The sequence below is a fragment of the Arachis hypogaea genome, chromosome 11 (assembly GCF_003086295.3).
Source record: "Arachis hypogaea cultivar Tifrunner chromosome 11, arahy.Tifrunner.gnm2.J5K5, whole genome shotgun sequence".
NCBI classification, from domain to species: domain Eukaryota; kingdom Viridiplantae; phylum Streptophyta; class Magnoliopsida; order Fabales; family Fabaceae; genus Arachis; species Arachis hypogaea.
The window spans coordinates 50,292,594-50,309,909 of NC_092046.1; the positions used below are offsets into that span (position 1 = coordinate 50,292,594).

A 17,316-nucleotide genomic window follows, 5' to 3' on the forward strand; every position below is an offset into this window, starting at 1 on the left:
TCCTTTTCAGTTCTTAACTGAATTCTTGCAGATATGTGATACTGTTAAGACTAATGGAGTAGATCCTGAAGTCTACAGGCTCATGCTTTTCCCTTTTGCTGTAAGAGACAGAGCTAGAGTGTGGTTGGACTCTCAACCCAGAGATAGCCTGAACTCTTGGGACAAGCTGGTCACGGCTTTCTTAGCCAAGTTCTTTCCTCCTCAAAAGCTGAGCAAGCTTAGAGTGGATGTTCAAACCTTTAGACAGAAAGAAGGTGAATCCCTCTATGAAGCTTGGGAAAGATACAAGTAACTGACCAAAAAGTGTCCTTCTGACATGCTTTCAGAATGGACCATCCTGAATATATTCTATGATGGTCTATCTAAATTGGCTAAGATGTCATTGGATACCTCTGCAGGTGGATCCATTCACCTAAAGAAAATGCCTGCAGAAGCTCAAGAACTCATTGACATGGTTGCTAATAACCAGTTCATGTACACTTCTGAGAGGAATCCTGTGAGTAATGGGACGCCTATGAAGAAGGGAGTTCTTGAAATTGATACTCTGATTGCCATATTGGCTCAGAACAAAATATTGACTCAACAAGTCAATATGATTTCTCAGAGTCTGAATGGAATGCAAGCTGCATCCAACAGTACTCAAGAGGCATCTTCTGAAGAAGAAGCTTATGATCCTGAAAACCCTGCAATAGCAGAGGTAAATTATATGGGTGAACCTTATGGAAACACCTATAACCCATCATGGAGAAATCATCCGAATTTCTCATGGAAGGATCAAAAGCCTCAACAAGGCTTTAATAATGGTGGAAGAAATAGGTTTAACAATAGTAAACCTTTTTCATCATCCACTCAGCAACAGATAGAGAACTCTGAACAAAATACCTCTAATTTAGCAAACTTAGTCTCTAATCTATCTAAGGCCACTGTGAGTTTCATGAATGAAACAAGGTCATCCATTAGAGCATGCTATTTTGATTTTGCTGTTCTTCCTTCAGTTGATCCACAGCTTCTTGCAACTTGGTGACAGATGATTCTAGGCCCTCCCAGTATTCAATTTGAGGGATTTCCGGGAGGAACACCTCTGCTTTTCTCTGGATGGGGTCATCCTGCACTTGTTGTCCTTCTATAGACTTTTTGGTGATTGGTTGCTCAACTGAGATATACTTATCTACTCCCATCTTTATCCCAGCATCTTTACATAACAGAGAAACTAAGCTTGGATAGGCCAATTTGGCGTCTTTGGAGTTCTTGTTTGCAATTTTGTAAAGCTCACAAGCAATCAGTTGATGAACTTCCACTTCTTTTTCCAGCATAATGCAATGAATCATCACGGCTCTTCTAATGGTGACTTCAAAGCGGTTGCTAGTGGGCAGTATAGAGCGCCCAATGAAGTCCAGCCAGCCTCTGGCGACTGGTTTGAGATCTCCTCTTTTGAGTTGGTTTGGGGCACCCTTTGTGTTGGTTGTCCATTTAGCTCCAGGGAGGCATATGTCCTCTAGGATTTTGTCCAAGCTCAGGTTTGATCTCATCATTCTCCTATTGAAGGAATCTGGGTCATCTTGCAGTTGAGGCAGCTTGAAGATCTCCCTTATTTTGTCAGGGTGGGTGTGAACAATCTTCCCTCTGAACAGAGTTCTATAGTCATAGAATGCGGTTCCAGCTATTCTCTGCCTGTCCGTCTGCCACAGATTAGCGTAGAATTCCTGAACCATGTTTCTTCCCACCTTTATTTCAGGATTAGCTAGGACTTCCCAGCTCCTGTTTCGGATTTGCTCTTGAATCTCCGGATATTCATCTTCTTTCAGATCGAATTTAACTTCCGGGATCACTGACCTTAGACTCATTCTTTTGTAAAAATGGTCTGAATGTTCTTTGGTTATGAACTTTCCTTGATTCCAAAGTGGTTTTGGAATATTTTTTTTCTTGCCTCTGGAGTCAGTTTGTTTTCCCTTAGGAGCCATGATCTCAGTGGGTATTGGTTTAGTGATCACGGATAAACACACCAAACTTAGAGGTTTGCTTGTCCTCAAGCAAAAGAAAGGAAAGGAAAGGGAAAGAGGGAGAGCCAAGCGCACTTGTGGAGGAGAGGGGGAGAGGCCGAACCAATATTTAAAGGGAAGGGGGTGGGTTTCGAAAATTATTTGAAAAAGAGATGATAGAAAAAGTGATTTGGAAAAGATAAGTATGATAGAAAAATATGTGATTTAAAATTGAAAAGATATGAAAGATATTTGAAAAAGATAAATCTGGATTTTGAAAAAGATGATGTGAAGATTTGAAAAAGATATTGATGAGTTGAAAAGATTTTAGAAGGAAAAGAGATAGATTTGTTTTGAAAAGGATTTGAAAATAATTTGAAGAGGATTAAGAAAAAGGGTTTATGAATTAAGATACATTTGATATCTTTTGAAAAAGGATTTGAAAAATTAGGATTTGTAACATATTTATGCAAGAAATCATGAATTGAAACATAAAAAATGGAAAAAATTTGAATTGAAAACGAAATTGCCTACTTCCCCACAATCCTGGCGTTAAACGCCCAACTGCTGCATGTTTTGGGCGTTTAACGCCCAGTTGGTGCTTGGTTTGGGCGTTTAACGCCCAGCTGTTGCTTCTAGCTGGCGTTAAATGCAAGAAACCCCTTTGTCACTGGGCATTTTTCTAAACGCCCAGGATGCTGTAAATCTGGCGTTAAACGGCCAGAAGCTGCTTCTTTCTGGCGTTTAACGCCCAGATGGCTATCTTTACTGGCATTAAACGCCCAGTAGATGCTTCTTTTGGGCGTTTAACGCCCAATTGTGCCTCTTACTGGCGTTTTCTTGCCAGTGAGCTCCTTTTTCCTGTTTTATGCTCTGAATTCTTCTGTAACCCTGCGGACTTATGCAATTAATTCTTTACCTTGTTAATATTAAGCTCATATATTTCAAAAATAAATAAAATGAAGAATACAATAAAATAAAATAACAGAAAAAGTTTTGCTAATGGCTGGGTTGCCTCCCAACAAGTGTTTCTTTATTGTCTTTAGCTGGACCTTGCTGAGCTTTTAATCTAGCCTCAGCCTTGAGCACTCTTGCTCAATATTGCCTTCAAGATAGTGCTTGATTCTCTGTCCATTAACAATGAACTTCTTATCAGAATCAATGTCTTGAAGCTCTACATAACCATATGGTGATACACTTGTAATCACATATGGTCCCTTCCACCGGGATTTCAGCTTTCCGGGAAATAGCCTGAGCCTAGAGTTAAACAACAGAACCTTTTGTTCTGGTTCAAAGACTCTAGATGACAGCTTTCTGTCATGCCACCTTTTTTATTTCTCTTTATAAAGTTTGGCATTTTCGAAAGCAGTGAATCTGAATTCCTCTAGCTCATTCAGCTGGAGCAATCCTTTTTCTCCAGCTAATTTGGCATCAAAGTTTAGGAATCTGGTTGCCCAGTAGGCCTTATGTTCCATTTCCATGGGCAGATGACAGGCCTTACCATACACAAGCTAGTATGGAGAGGTCCCTATAGGAGTCTTGAATGTTGTTCTGTAAGCCCACAGAGCATCATCCAAGCTTTTTGCCCAATCCTTTCTACGGATACTTATAGTCCGTTCCAGGATTCTTTTTAGTTCTCTGTTAGAAACTTCAGCTTGCCCATTTGTCTGTGGATGATATGGAGTTGCCACCTTGTGGCGAATCCCATATTGGACCATGGCAGAGTAAAGCTATTTGTTGCAGAAGTAAGTTTCCCCATCACTGATTAGTACTCTAGGGACACCAAACCTGCTGAAGATATATTTCTAGAGGAACTTCAGCACTGTTTTAGTATCATTGGTGGGTGTGGCAACGGCCTCTACCCATTTTGATACATAGTCGACTGCCACCAAAATATAAGTGTTTGAGTATGATGGTGGGAAAGGTCCCATGAAGTCAATTCCCCATACATCAAACAACTCAATCTCCAAGATTCCCTGTTAAGGCATGGCGAAACCATGAGGCAGATTACCAGCTCTTTGGCAACTGTCACAGTTACGTACAAACTCTCGGGAATCCCTATAGAGTGTAGGGCAATAGAAGCCACATTGGAGGACCTTGGTGGCTGTTTGCTCACCTCCGAAATGGCCTCCATATTGTGATCCATGGCAATGCCATAAGATCCTCTGTGCTTCTTCTCGAGGCACACACCTACGGATTATTCGGTCTGCACATCTCTTAAAGAGATAGGGTTCATCCCACAAGTAGTACTTTGCATTAGTAATTAATTTTTTCTTTTGTTGCCTGCTGTACTCCTTGAGAATGAACCTCGCAGCTTTATAGTTTGCAATGTCTGCAAACCATGGTGTTTCCTGAATGGCAAATAAATGCTCATTCGGAAAGGTCTCAGAGATCTCAATAGAGGGGGAAACTCCCCTTCTGCTGGTTCTATCCGGGACAGATGATCAGCCACTTGGTTCTCTGTTCCTTTTCTGTCTCTTATTTCTATATCAAACTCTTGCAGAAGCAACACCCATCTTATGAGCCTGGGTTTTGAATCCTGCTTTGTGAGTAGATATTTAAGAGCAGCATGGTCAGTGTACACAATCACTTTTGATCCTACTAAGTATGATCTAAACTTGTCAATGGCATAAACCACTGCAAGCAATTCTTTTTCTGTGGTTGTGTAATTTTTCTGGGCATCATTTAAAACATGGCTAGCATAATAAATGACATGCAGAAGCTTGTCATGCCTCTGCCCCAGTACTGCACCCCAGTACTGCACCAATGGCGTGGTCACTAGCATCACACATTAGTTCAAATGGTAAAGTCCAGTCTGGTGCAGAAATAACTGGTGTTGTGACCAGCTTAGCTTTCAGAGTCTCAAACGGCTGTAGACACTCTGTGTCAAACACAAATGGCGTGTCAGCAGCTAGCAGATTGCTCAGGGGTTTTGCGATTTTTAAAAATTCTTTATAAACCTCCTGTAGAATCCTGCATGCCCCAGAAAGCTTCTGATTGCCTTAACATTAGCAGGTGGTGGTAATTTTTCAATTACTTCCACTTTAGCTTGATCCACCTCTATTCCCTTGTTTGAAATTGTATGCCCAAGGACAATTCCTTCAGTCACCATAAAGTGACATTTTTCCCAGTTTAAAACTAGGTTGGTCTCTTGGCATCTTTTCAGAACAAGTGCTAAATGGTCAAGGCAGGAGCTGAATGAGTCTCCAAATACTGAAAAGTCATCCATGAAGCCTTCCAGAAACTTCTCAACCATATCAGAGAAGATAGAAAGCATGCACCTCTGAAAGGTTGCGGGTGCATTACACAGACCAAAAGAACATTCTTCTGTAAGTAAATACTCCAGAAGGACATGTGAATGCTATTTTCTCTTGGTCCTGAGGATCTATTACAATTTGATTGTAACCTGAATAGCCATCCAAAAAGTAGTAATATTTATGACCTGCTAGTCTCTCTAGCATTTGGTCTATGAATGGTAAAGGAAAATGATCCTTTCTGGTGGCCGTGTTGAGCCTTCTGTAGTCAATACACATGCGCACCCTGTAACTGTTCTTGTAGGAACCAGTTCATTTTTTTTATTATGAACCACTGTCATGCCTCCCTTCTTGAGAATAACCTAAACAGGGCTCACCCAGGGGCTATCAGAAATAGGATAAATAATCCCAGCCTCCAGTAATTTGGTTACCTCTTTCTGCACCACTTCCTTCATGGCTGGATTTAGCCGCCTCTGTGGTTGAACCACTGGCTTAACATCATCCTCCAATAGGATTTTGTGCATGCATCTAACTGGGCTTATGCCCTTAAGGTCACTTATGGACCACCCAAGAGCTGTCTTGTGTGTCCTTAGCACTTGAATTAGTGCTTTATCTTCCAGTGGGTTTAAAGCAGAGCTTATGATCACTGGAAAAGTGTCACCTTCTCCCAGAAATGCATATTTCAGGGATGGTGGTAATGGCTTGAGCTCGGGTTTAGGAGGTTTCTCCTCTTTCTGAGGAAGTCTTAGAGGCTCTTTCAATTCCTCTGAACCCTCCAAATCAGGCAGAACATCTTTAAAGATGTCTTCCAGCTCTGATTCGAGACTCTCAGCCATGTTGACCTCCTCTACCAAAGAGTCAATAAGATCAACTTTCATGCAGTCTTTTGGTGTGTCTGGATGCTTCATGGCCTTGACAGCATTCAACTTAAACTCATCCTCATTAACTCTCAGGGTTACTTCCCCCTTTTGGACATCAATGAGAGTTCGTCCAGTTGCTAGGAAAGGTCTTCCTAGAATGAGAGTAGCACTCTTGTGCTCCTCCATTTCCAGCACTACAAAGTCAGTGGGAAAGGCGAATGGCCCAACCCTGACAATCATGTCCTCAATCACACCTGATGGGTATTTAATGGAGCCATCAGCAAGTTGGAGACATATCTGGGTTGGTTTAACTTCTTCAGTTAAACCAAGCTTTCTGATAGTGGATGTAGGTATTAGGTTGATGCTTGCCCCAAGATCACATAAAGCTGTCTTGGTGCAATTACCTTCTAATATGCATGGTATCAGAAAGCTCCCGGGATCTTTAAGATTTTCTGGAAAGCTTTTCAGAATGACTGAACTGCATTCTTTAGTGAGGAGAACTCTTTCAGTTTCTCTCCAATCCTTCTTATGACTCAAGATCTCTTTCATGAACTTGGCAAAAGAAGGTATTTGGTCAAGTGCCTCTGCAAACGGAATCTTTATTTCAAGAGTCCTGAGATAATCTGCAAAGCAAGAAAATTGCTTATCCTGCTCCTCTTGGTGGAGTTTTTGAGGATAAAGTATCTTGGCTTTATATTCCTCAACCTTAGTTGCTGCAGGTTTATTTCCTACAGAGGTGGTTGGAGAAGCCTTTTTAGAGGGGTTGTTATCAGCACTTGTGTATGTCTGATCCCTCACTGGTATTTGAATGCCAGGGTTATAAGCTGGATTGGCGTTGGACGCCAACTCCTTACTTGTTCCTAGCGTTTGAACGCCAGAACTGAGCTTCCATTGGGCGTTTGACACCAACTCCTTGCTTGTTTCTGGTGTTTGAACGCCAGAGTTATTCCTCTCTGGGCTCTTACTGTCCTTAGAGGGATTTTGGATAGCAGTTTGTTCATTTCTTGGCTTCCTGCTGCCTTGAAGTGACATATTTAATGTTTTCCCACTTCTTAATTGAACTGCTTGGCACTCTTCTGTTATTTGTTTTGATAACTGTTGTTCTATTTGCTTCAACTGTACCTCCATATTTATATTAGCCATTCTTGTGCCTTGTAGTATCTCCTTGAATTCGGCCAGCTGTTTTGTTAGAAAGTCTAATTGCTGATTGAATTCAGTAATTTGTTCTGCAGGACTGAGTTCAACAGTTACTGTTTTAGCCTTTTCTTTCATGGAAGATTTACTATTTAGGTACAGATGCTGATTTCTGGCAACTGTATCAATAAGCTCTTGAGCTTCTTCAATTGTCTTTCTCATGTGTATAGATCTACCAGCTGAGTGACCTATAGAAATTTGAGCTCTCTCTGTAAGCCCATAATAGAAGATGTCTAACTGCACCCATTCTGAAAACATTTCAGAGGGGCATTTTCTTAGCATCTCTCTGTATCTCTCCTAGGCATCATAAAGAGATTCATTATCTCCTTGTTTAAAGCCTTAGATGTCCAGCCTTAGCTGTGTCATCCGTTTTGGAGGGAAGTATTGATTCAGGAATTTTTCTGACAGCTGTTTCCATGTCCTTATGCTAGTCTTAGGTTGGTTATTTAACCACCTCTTAGCTTGGTCTTTTACAGCAAGTGGAAACAGTAATAATTTGTAGACATCCTGATCTACTTCCTTATCATGTACTGTGTTAGCAATTTGTAAAAATTGTGCCAGAAACTCTGTAGGTTCTTCCTGTGGAAGACCGGAATACTGGCAACTTTGCTGCACCATGATAATGAGCTGAGGATTCAACTCAAAGCTACTGACTCCAATGGAGGGTATACAGATGCTGCTCCCATATGAAGCAGTAGTGGGGTTAGCATATAACCCCAGAGTCCTTCTGGACTATTCATTTCCACTTAGGTCCATGATGGAGAAAAGGGAATTGATGTGAATTGCAATTAAAATATATTTTTATTTTTATTTTATAAAAAGAGAACGAATAAAAAAAATGAAATAAAATAACTAAAAATTAAATATAGATTTCAAAAATTAAGAATAAAAAATTTTAAAACTAAAATAATTACTTAATTAAGAAGATTTGAAAAACTTTGGATATGACTTTTGAAAAAGATTTTAGATTTTAAAATAGAAATCTGAATTTTAAAAGCAATTTTCGAAAATTCACTTTAAAATAGAGAGAAAAGATATTTTTTTTATTTTTTAATTTTATGATGAAAGAGAAAAATATACAAAAGACACACAACTTAAAATTTTTAGATCTAATGTTCCTTATTTTCGAAAATTTTGGAGGGAAAACACCAAGGAACACCAAGCTTAAAAATTTTAAGATCAAAACACAAGGAAGACTCAAGAACACCTTGAAGACTCACAAGAACAACAAGAACATGAAGATAGAACACCAAACTTAAAATTTTTAGAAAACCAAAATAAAATTTTCGAAAACTAAAGAAAAATCAACAAGAGAACACCAAACTTAAAGTTTGGCACAAGATTTATTCAATGAAAAATTATTTTTGGAAAATTTTTAAAAAGAAGATAGCCAATTACCAAGAACATAAGTACAACGCTCTAGCCAATTGAGCTATAAATTTAACGTGTTTTAATCAGGTATATAATAAATAAAGATTTTTTTGAAAGCTAATATTTTGAAAAAGCACAAGAAAAACAAGAAAAGACACAGAACAAGAAAAACTAAAGATCAAACAAGGAAAATAAATAAGAATAACTTGAAGATTAAGAAAGAACAAAGAACACAAATTCGAAAATTTAAAAGAAAATAAAAACATGCAATTGACACCAAACTTAAAATACGAAACTAAACTCAAACAGATTGTTGGCTTGAAGCAAGCTATGGTTATTTTGTATTTCTTAGTCAGCAAATCAATTATAATTATTAGTTTGGATTGCAGAAAATAAAAGAGCATGAATTAAATACTTGTTATGCAGTAATGGAGAATATGTTGGAGTTTTGGAGATGCTTTGTCTTCTGAATCTCTACTTTCCCCCTGTCTTCTTCTTCACGCACGCAAGGTTTCTCCTATGGCAAGATGTGTGTTGGTGGATCACCGTTGTCAATGGCTACCATCCGTCCTCTCAGTGAAAATGGTCCAGGTGCGCTGTCACCGCACGGCTATTCATCTGTCGGTTCTCACTCATGCTGGAATAGGATCCATTGATCCTTTTACGTCTGTCACTACGCCCAACCCTTGTGAGTTTGAAGCTCATCACAGTCATTCAATCCCTGAATCCTACTCGGAATACCACAGACAGGGTTTAGACTTTCCGGATTCTCAAGAATGCTGCCAATGGATTATAGCTTATACCACGAAGATTCTGAATAAGGAATCCAAGAGATACTCATTCAATCGAAGGTAGAACGGAGGTGGTTGTCAGTCACGCGTTCATAGGTTGAGAATGGTGATGAATGTCACGGATCATCACATCCATCATATTGAAGTGCGAATGACCATCTTAGATAGAAACAAGCGTGTTTGAATAGAAAACAGAAATAATTGCATTAATTCATCGGGACACAGCAGAGCTCCTCACCCCCAACAATGGAGTTTAGAGACTCATGCTGTCAAAGAGTACAAAGTTCAGATCTAAAATGTCATGAGGTACAAAATAATCCTCTAAAAGTTGTTTAAATAGTAAGCTAGTAATCTAGGTTTGTAGAGAATGAGTAAACTATGATAGATAGTGTAGAAATCCACTTCTGGGGCCCACTTGGTGTGTGCTGGGGCTGAGACTTAAGCTTTACACGTGCTTAGGCTGTTTCTGGAGTTAAACGCCAGGTTGTAACCTGTTTTGGGCATTTAACTCCAACTTGTAACCTGTTTCTGGCGTTTAACGCCAGACTACAACATGGAACTAGTGTTGAATGCCAGTTTACGTCCTCTATCCTTGAGCAAAGTATAAACTATTATATATTGCTGGAAAGCCCTGGATGTCTACTTTCCAACACAATTGGGTGCGCGCCAATTGGACTCCTGTAGCTCCAAAAAATCCATTCCGAGTACAGAGAGGTCAGAATCCAACAACATCAGCAGTCCTTTTTCAGCCTGAATCAGATTTTTGCTCAGCTCCCTCAATTTCAGCCAGAAAATACCTGAAATTACAGAAAAACACACAAACTCGTAGTAAAGTCTAGAAATATGAATTTTTCCTAGAAACTAATGAAAATATACTAAAAACTAACTAAAACATACTAAAAACTACATGAAATTAACCCCAAAAAGCGTATAAAATATCCGCTCATCAAATTTGGTGCAGTAAAGTCACCAAGCATCTTCTTTGCATTGTTATTATTTTTGGCCATGTATCCTTCTTTTTTCGAAAATTTCTATCAGATTTTCTCCAGAGAGTTGTGCTTTAGCTTCCCTTAGCTTCCTCTTCAGAGTCCTTTCAGGTTCAGGATCAGCTTCAACAAGAACGTTCTTACCCTTGTTCCTGCTCATATGAAAAAGAAGAAAACAGAAAAGAAAATATAGAATCCTCTATGTCACAGTATAGAGATTCCTCATATAAGTATAAGAACAGAAGAATAGAGGAAGGAAAAGATAAGAATCCAAACACAGAGGGGAAGAGTGGGTTCGAATTCTTGGGTGGAAGAGAAGTGTTAGTAGATGAATAAATAATTAGAAGGAGATGAGAGAGGGAAGAATTCGAAAATTAAATAAAATAAAATAAAAATAATTTTTTTGTTTTTAATTTAAAATTAAAATTGAAATTCGAAAATAAGAAAAGAAATAAAATTAAAATTAAAATTTAAAATAATTAGTTAATTAAAAAGAAATTTTGAAAAAGAGGAAGGTGATTTTCGAAAATCAGAGAGAGAATTAGTTAGGTAGTTTTGAAAACGATATGATTGAAATAGTAAACTTTTAAAATCAAACAAAAAGTCAAGTAGTTAATTGAAAAATATTTGAAAATCAATTTTTGAAAAGATAAGAAGTTAGAAAAGATTTTGAAATTGATTTTGAAAAAGATGTGATTGAAACTTATTTTGAAAAAGATTTGAAAAAGAAATTTAAAAAGATGTGATTTTTGAAATCAAAGTTGATTACTTGACTAACAAGAAACTAAAAAGATATGATTCTAGAGTTTAAAGATTGAACCTTTCTTACTAGGCAAGTAACAAACTTACAAATTTTGAATCAATCACATTGATTGTTAGCATTAATTTCGAAAATATGAAATAGAAATAAGAAAAAGATTTTAAAAATAAATGTTGAAAATTTCGAAATTATGAAAGAAAAAAATGAAAAAGATTTGATTTTTGAAAAAGATTTGAAAAAGATAGAATTTTTAAATTGAAAATTGACTTGACTAATAAGAAACAATTGAATTTTAAACTTTATGACTAAATCAATTCAAATTTTTGAAAGTTATGAGCAAAATAAGGGAAAGATATTTTTTTTATTTTTGAATTTTAATAAGGAAAGAGAAAAACATAAAAAAGACTCAAGACATAAAAAATTTGGATCAAAACAAAGGAAACATGCAAGAACACTTTGAATTCAAAGATGAACACCAAGAACACTTTGAATGTCAAGATGAACACCAAGAACTTATTTTTGAAAATTTTTAAGAAAAGAAAAACATGCAAGACACCAAACTTAGAAATTTTCAATATTTAAACACTAAGAATTCAAGAATGCATATGAAAAACAAGAAAAGACACAAAACAAGAAATTTTAAAGATCAAACAAGAAGACTTATCAAGAACAACTTGAAGATCATGAAGAACATCATGCATGAATTTTCAAAAAATTTTAATGAAATTAAAAAGATGCAATTGACACCAAACTTAAAATTGCCACTAGACTCAAACAAGAAACATAAAATATTTTTGGTTTTATGATTTTATAATTTTTTTTTTGGATTTTTTCAAAAATTCTTTTGAAAAGGAAAATAAGGATTTCAAAATTTCTAATGAGAATTCCAGGAATCATGCAATGTTAGTCTAAAGCTCCAGTCTAGGAATTAGACATGGCTTACTAGCCAGCCAAGCTTTCAGTGAAAGCTCCGGTCCAAAACACTAGACATGGCCAATGGCCAGCCAAGCTTTAGCAGATCTTTACATACAAAAGCTAAATTGCTGAGAAAGACAAAGAAGCTCTTCTCTAATGATAGTTGAAATCTCGGTCCAGAGGATTAGACATGGCTTACCAGCCAGCCAGGATTCAGCATATCACCATGAAACTCTAGAATTCATTCTTAAAAATTTTGAAGAACATAGAATAATTTAAAAAAAATTTTTTGAAAATTTTTCGAAAATAAAAATAAAAATAATAAAAACAAAAAGCTTAAAATTAAAATAAAATTTACCTAATCTAAGCAACAAGATGAACCGTCAGTTGTCCAAACTCGAACAATCCCTGGCAACGGCGCCAAAAACTTGGTGTGGGAAATCGTGATCGTTCATTCCCCGGCAACGGCGCCAAAAACTTGGTGCACGAAATTGTGATCCTTAACAATGACGCCAAAAACTTGGTGCTCGGAACGTAATTCACACACTTTGTCACAACTTCTCACAACTAACTAGCAAGTGCACTGGGTCGTCCAAGTAATAAACCTTACGTGAGTAAGGGTCGATCCCACGGAGATTGTCGGCTTGCAGCAAGCTATGGTCACCTTGTAAATCTCAGTCAGGCGGATTCAAATGGTTATAGAGTTTTAATAATTAAAAGATAAATAAAACGTAAAATAAAGATAGAGATACTTATGTAATTCATTGGTGAGAATTTCAGATAAGCGTATAGAGATGCTTAGTTCCTTCTGAATCTCCGCTTTCCTACTGCTTTCATCCAATCCTTCATACTCCTTTCCATGGCAAGCTTTATGTAGGGCATCACTGTTGTCAATGGCTACTTCCGGTCCTCTCAGTGAAAATGGTCCAAAATGCGCTGTCACCGCACGACTAATCATCTGTCGGTTCTCGATTATACTGGAATAGGATTAAGTAATCCTTTTGCGTCTGTCACTATGCCCAGCACTTGCTAGTTTGAAGCTCGTCACAGCCGTCCCTTCCCGGATCCTACTCGAAATACCACAGACAAGGTTTAGACTTTCCAGACATCAAGAATGGCTAGTCCTTCAATTGAATAAGGACTACCTTGTGTTTAAGGCTCAAGGATCTTCTTCTGTAACCATGGAGAGGAAGCATGAAAAATTTCTCTCAATACAGAGTCAAACAGAGCCCCCACACTCAACTTCTAAGTTTGGTGTTGGGAGGCTATCATCAAGCTCTGAATATCTGTGAGGCTCTCTAAGGGCTCACTGTCAAGCTATTGACATTAAAGAAGCGCTTGTTGGGAGGCAACCCAATGTTATTTAATTATATTTATTTGTTTCCATTGTTATTTTATGTTTTCTTTAGGTTGATGATCATGTGAAGTCATAAAAACAACTGCAAAATTAAAGCAAAATGAAAAACAGCATGAAAAACAGCACACCCTGGAGGACAGGCATACTGGCATTTAAACGCCAGTTAGGATAGCAGAATGGGCGTTTAACGCCCAACCTGGCAGCATTCTGGGCGTTAAACACCAGAATGGACAGCACTCTGTGCATTTAATGCCAGAAAAGGGCTGTCTGGCGTCTGGCTGGCGTTAAACGCCAGAAATGGGCATCTGGCTGGTGTTTAACACCAGAATTCAGTAGCAGAGTGGCGTTTAACACCAGGAAAGATAGCAGAGCTGGCGTTTAACGCCAGGAAAGGTAGTAGAGCTGGCGTTAAATGCCAGAATTGGCACAGAGTGGGCATTTGAACGCCAGAATGGTGCAGGGACTCAAATTCCTTGACACCTCAGGATCTGTGGACCCCACAGGATCCCCACTTACTCCACCTCTTCTTCTCTCCTCTTCACACCTTTCCATAACACTCTTTCCCAAACACCATTGACCAATCCCATCAAAACCTCTTCCACAAATACCCTTCACCTATCAAATCTTACCCTCTTCTCTATAATCTTTTCACCACTCACATCCATCCATCATAAAATCCCACCTGCCTCACCATTCAAATTCAAACCATTTCCCTCCCAAACCCACCCACATATGGCCGAATACCCTCCCTCCCTTACCCTATAAATACCCTTCCTTAGCACCTTCAATTTCACACATCATACACAATACACCCCCTTTGGCCGAACCCTCTCCTCGCCTCCATCTCCTTCATTACTTCTTCTTCTACTCCTTTCTTTCTTCTTTTGGCCGAGGATGAGCAACCATTCTAAGTTTGTTGTGGGAAAAGCTAAAGCTTTTTGTTTTTCCATAACCATCAATGGCACCTAAGGCTGGAGAAACCTCTAGAAAGAGGAAAGGGAAGACAATTGCTTCCACTATCAAGTCATAGGAGATGGAGAGACTCGTATCAAAGGTCCATCAAGACCACTTCTATGAAGTGGTGGCCAAGAAAAAGGTGATCCCCGAGGTCCCCTTCAAGCTCAAAAAGAGTGAATATCCAGAGATCCGACATGAAGTTCGAAGAAGAGGTTAGGAAATTCTCACCAACCCCATTCAATAAGTCGGAATCTTAATGGTTCAAGAGTTCTATGCCAATGAATGGATCACTAAGAACCTTGAACAAAGTGTGAACACGAACCCAAAGAATTGGCTCACAATGGTTCGGGGGAATTACTTGGATTTTAGTCCAGAAAATGTGAGGTTAGCATTCAACTTGCCAATGATGCAAGGAGATCCTCACCCTTTCACTAGAAGGGTCAACTTTGATCAAAAGTTGGACCAAGTCCTTAGGGACATTTGTCTGGAAAGAGCTCAATGGAAGAGAGATTCAAGAGGCAAGCCGGTTCAACTAAAAAGGCTTGACCTCAAACCTGTGGCTAGGGGATGGTTGGAGCTCATCCAACGCTCTGTCATTCCTACTAGCAACCGGTCTGAAGTTACAATAGACCGGGCTATCATGATCCATAGTATCATGAATGGAGAGAAAGTAGAAGTTCATAAGATCATATCCCTAGAACTCTACAAGGTGGTGGACAAGTCTTCCACTTTGGCAAGGTTAGCCTTCCCTCATCTCATTTGTCACCTATGCAATTCATCCGGAATTGCCATAGAGGGAGATATCCTCAATGAAGAGGACAAGCCCATCAATAAGAAAAGGATGGAGCAAACAAGAGAGCCCACTAATGGGCCTCAACAAGAGCATGAGGAAGTTCCTCATCTAGAAATCCCTGAGATGCCTCAAGGGATGCACTTTCCTCCACAAAACTATTGGGAGCAAATCAACACCTCCTTAGGAGAATTGAGTTCCAGCATGGGACAACTAAGGATGGAGCACCAAGAGCATTCCCTCCTCCTCCATGAAATTAGAGAAGACCAAAGAGCCATGAAGGAGGAGCAACAAAGGCAAGGAAGAGACATAGAGGAGCTCAAGCACTCCACAAGATCTTCAAGAGGAAGAACTAGCCGCCATCACAAAGGTGGACCCGTTCTTTAATTTCTTTGTTCTTATTTTTCTGTTTTTCGAAAATTATGCTCTATGTTTTATCTATGTTTGTGTCTTTATTACATGATCATTAGTGTTTAAGTGTCTATGCCTTAAAGCTATGAATGTCCTATGAATACTTCACCTTTCTTAAATGAAAAATGTTTTTAATTGCAAAAGAACAAGAAGTACATGGTTTCGAATTCAATCTTGAAATTAGTTTAATTATTTTGATGTGGTGACAATACCTTCTTTTTTCTGAATGAATGCTTGAACAGTGCATATTTTTGATATTGTTGTTTATGAATGTTAAAATTGTTGGCTCTTGAAAGAATAATGAAAAAGGAGAAATGTTATTGATAATCTGAAAAATCATAAAATTGATTCTTGAAGCAAGAAAAAGCAGTGAACACAAAGCTTGCGAAAAAAAAATGCTTAAGAAAAAAAAAAGAGAGAAAGAAAAAGAAAAAGCAAGCAGAAAAAGCCAATAGCCCTTTAAACCAAAAGGAAAGGGTAAAATAAAAAGGATCCAAGGCTTTGAGCATTAATGGATAGGAGGGCCCAAAGGAATAAAATCCTGGCCTAAATGGTTAAACCAGGCTGTACCTAACCATGTGCTTGTGGCGTGAAGGTGTCAAATGAAAAGCTTAAGACTGAGCGGTTAAAGTCGTGGTCCAAAGCAAAAAGAGTGTCCTTAAGAGAGCTCTGGATACCTCTAACTGGGGACTCTAGCAAAGCTGAGTCACAATCTGAAAAGGTTCACCCAGTTATGTGTCTGTGGCATTTATGTATCCGATGCTAATACTGGAAAACAAAATGCTTAGGGTCACGGCCAAGACTCATAAAGTAGCTATGTTCAAGAATCAACATACTGAACTAGGAGAATCAATAACACTATCTAAATTCTAAGTTCCTATAGATGCCAATCATTCTGAACTTCAAAGGATAAAATGAGATGCCAAAACTGTTCAGAAGCAAAAAGGCTACAAGTCCCGCTCATTTAATTAGAACGAAGTTCATTGATAAGTTTGGAATTCATTGCACATTCTCTTCTTTTTATCCTATTTTCTTTTTAGTTGCTTGGGGACAAGCAACAATTTAAGTTTGGTGTTGTGATGAGCGGATAATTTATACCCTTTTTGGCATTGTTTTTACATTGTTTTTAGTATGATTTAATTACTTTTTATTATATTTTTATTAGTTTTTATTCAAAAATCATATTTCTGGAATTTACTATGATTTGTGTGTTTTTCTGTGATTTCAGGTATTTTCTGGCTGAAATTGAGGGACCTGAGCAAAAATCTGATTCAGAGGCTGAAAAAGGACTGCAGATGCTGTTGGATTCTGACTTCTCTGCACTCGAAGTGAATTTTCTAGAGCTACAGAAGCCCTGTTGGTGCGCTCTTAATTGCGTTGAAAAGTAGACATCCTGGGCTTTCCAGCAATATATAATAGTTCATACTTTGCCGGAGATTTGATGGCACAAACTGGCGTTCAAAGTCAGCCTAAAACATCTTGGCGTAAAACGCCCAAATTAGCACCAGAATTGGAGTTAAACGCCTAAACTGGCACCAAAGCTGGCGTTTAACTCCAGGAACAGCCTAAGTACAAAAAAGCTTCAATGCTCAGCCCAAGCACACACCAAGTGGGCCCCGAAAGTGGATTTCTGCATTATCTGCACTTAGTTACTCATTTTCTGTAAACCCTAGCTTACTAGTTTAGTATAA

The 17,316-nt window shown here is 38.4% G+C and overlaps 1 non-coding gene across 1 annotated transcript; it reads right to left on the reverse strand.

Annotated features, from left to right (window-relative positions):
- Positions 1–214: 214 nt before the first annotated feature.
- Positions 215–322, reverse strand: LOC112724509 (small nucleolar RNA R71). The gene has a single exon (XR_003163668.1). It is a non-coding gene; the product is annotated as a small nucleolar RNA R71 (small nucleolar RNA).
- Between the last annotated feature and the right edge of the window lie 16,994 nt (positions 323–17,316).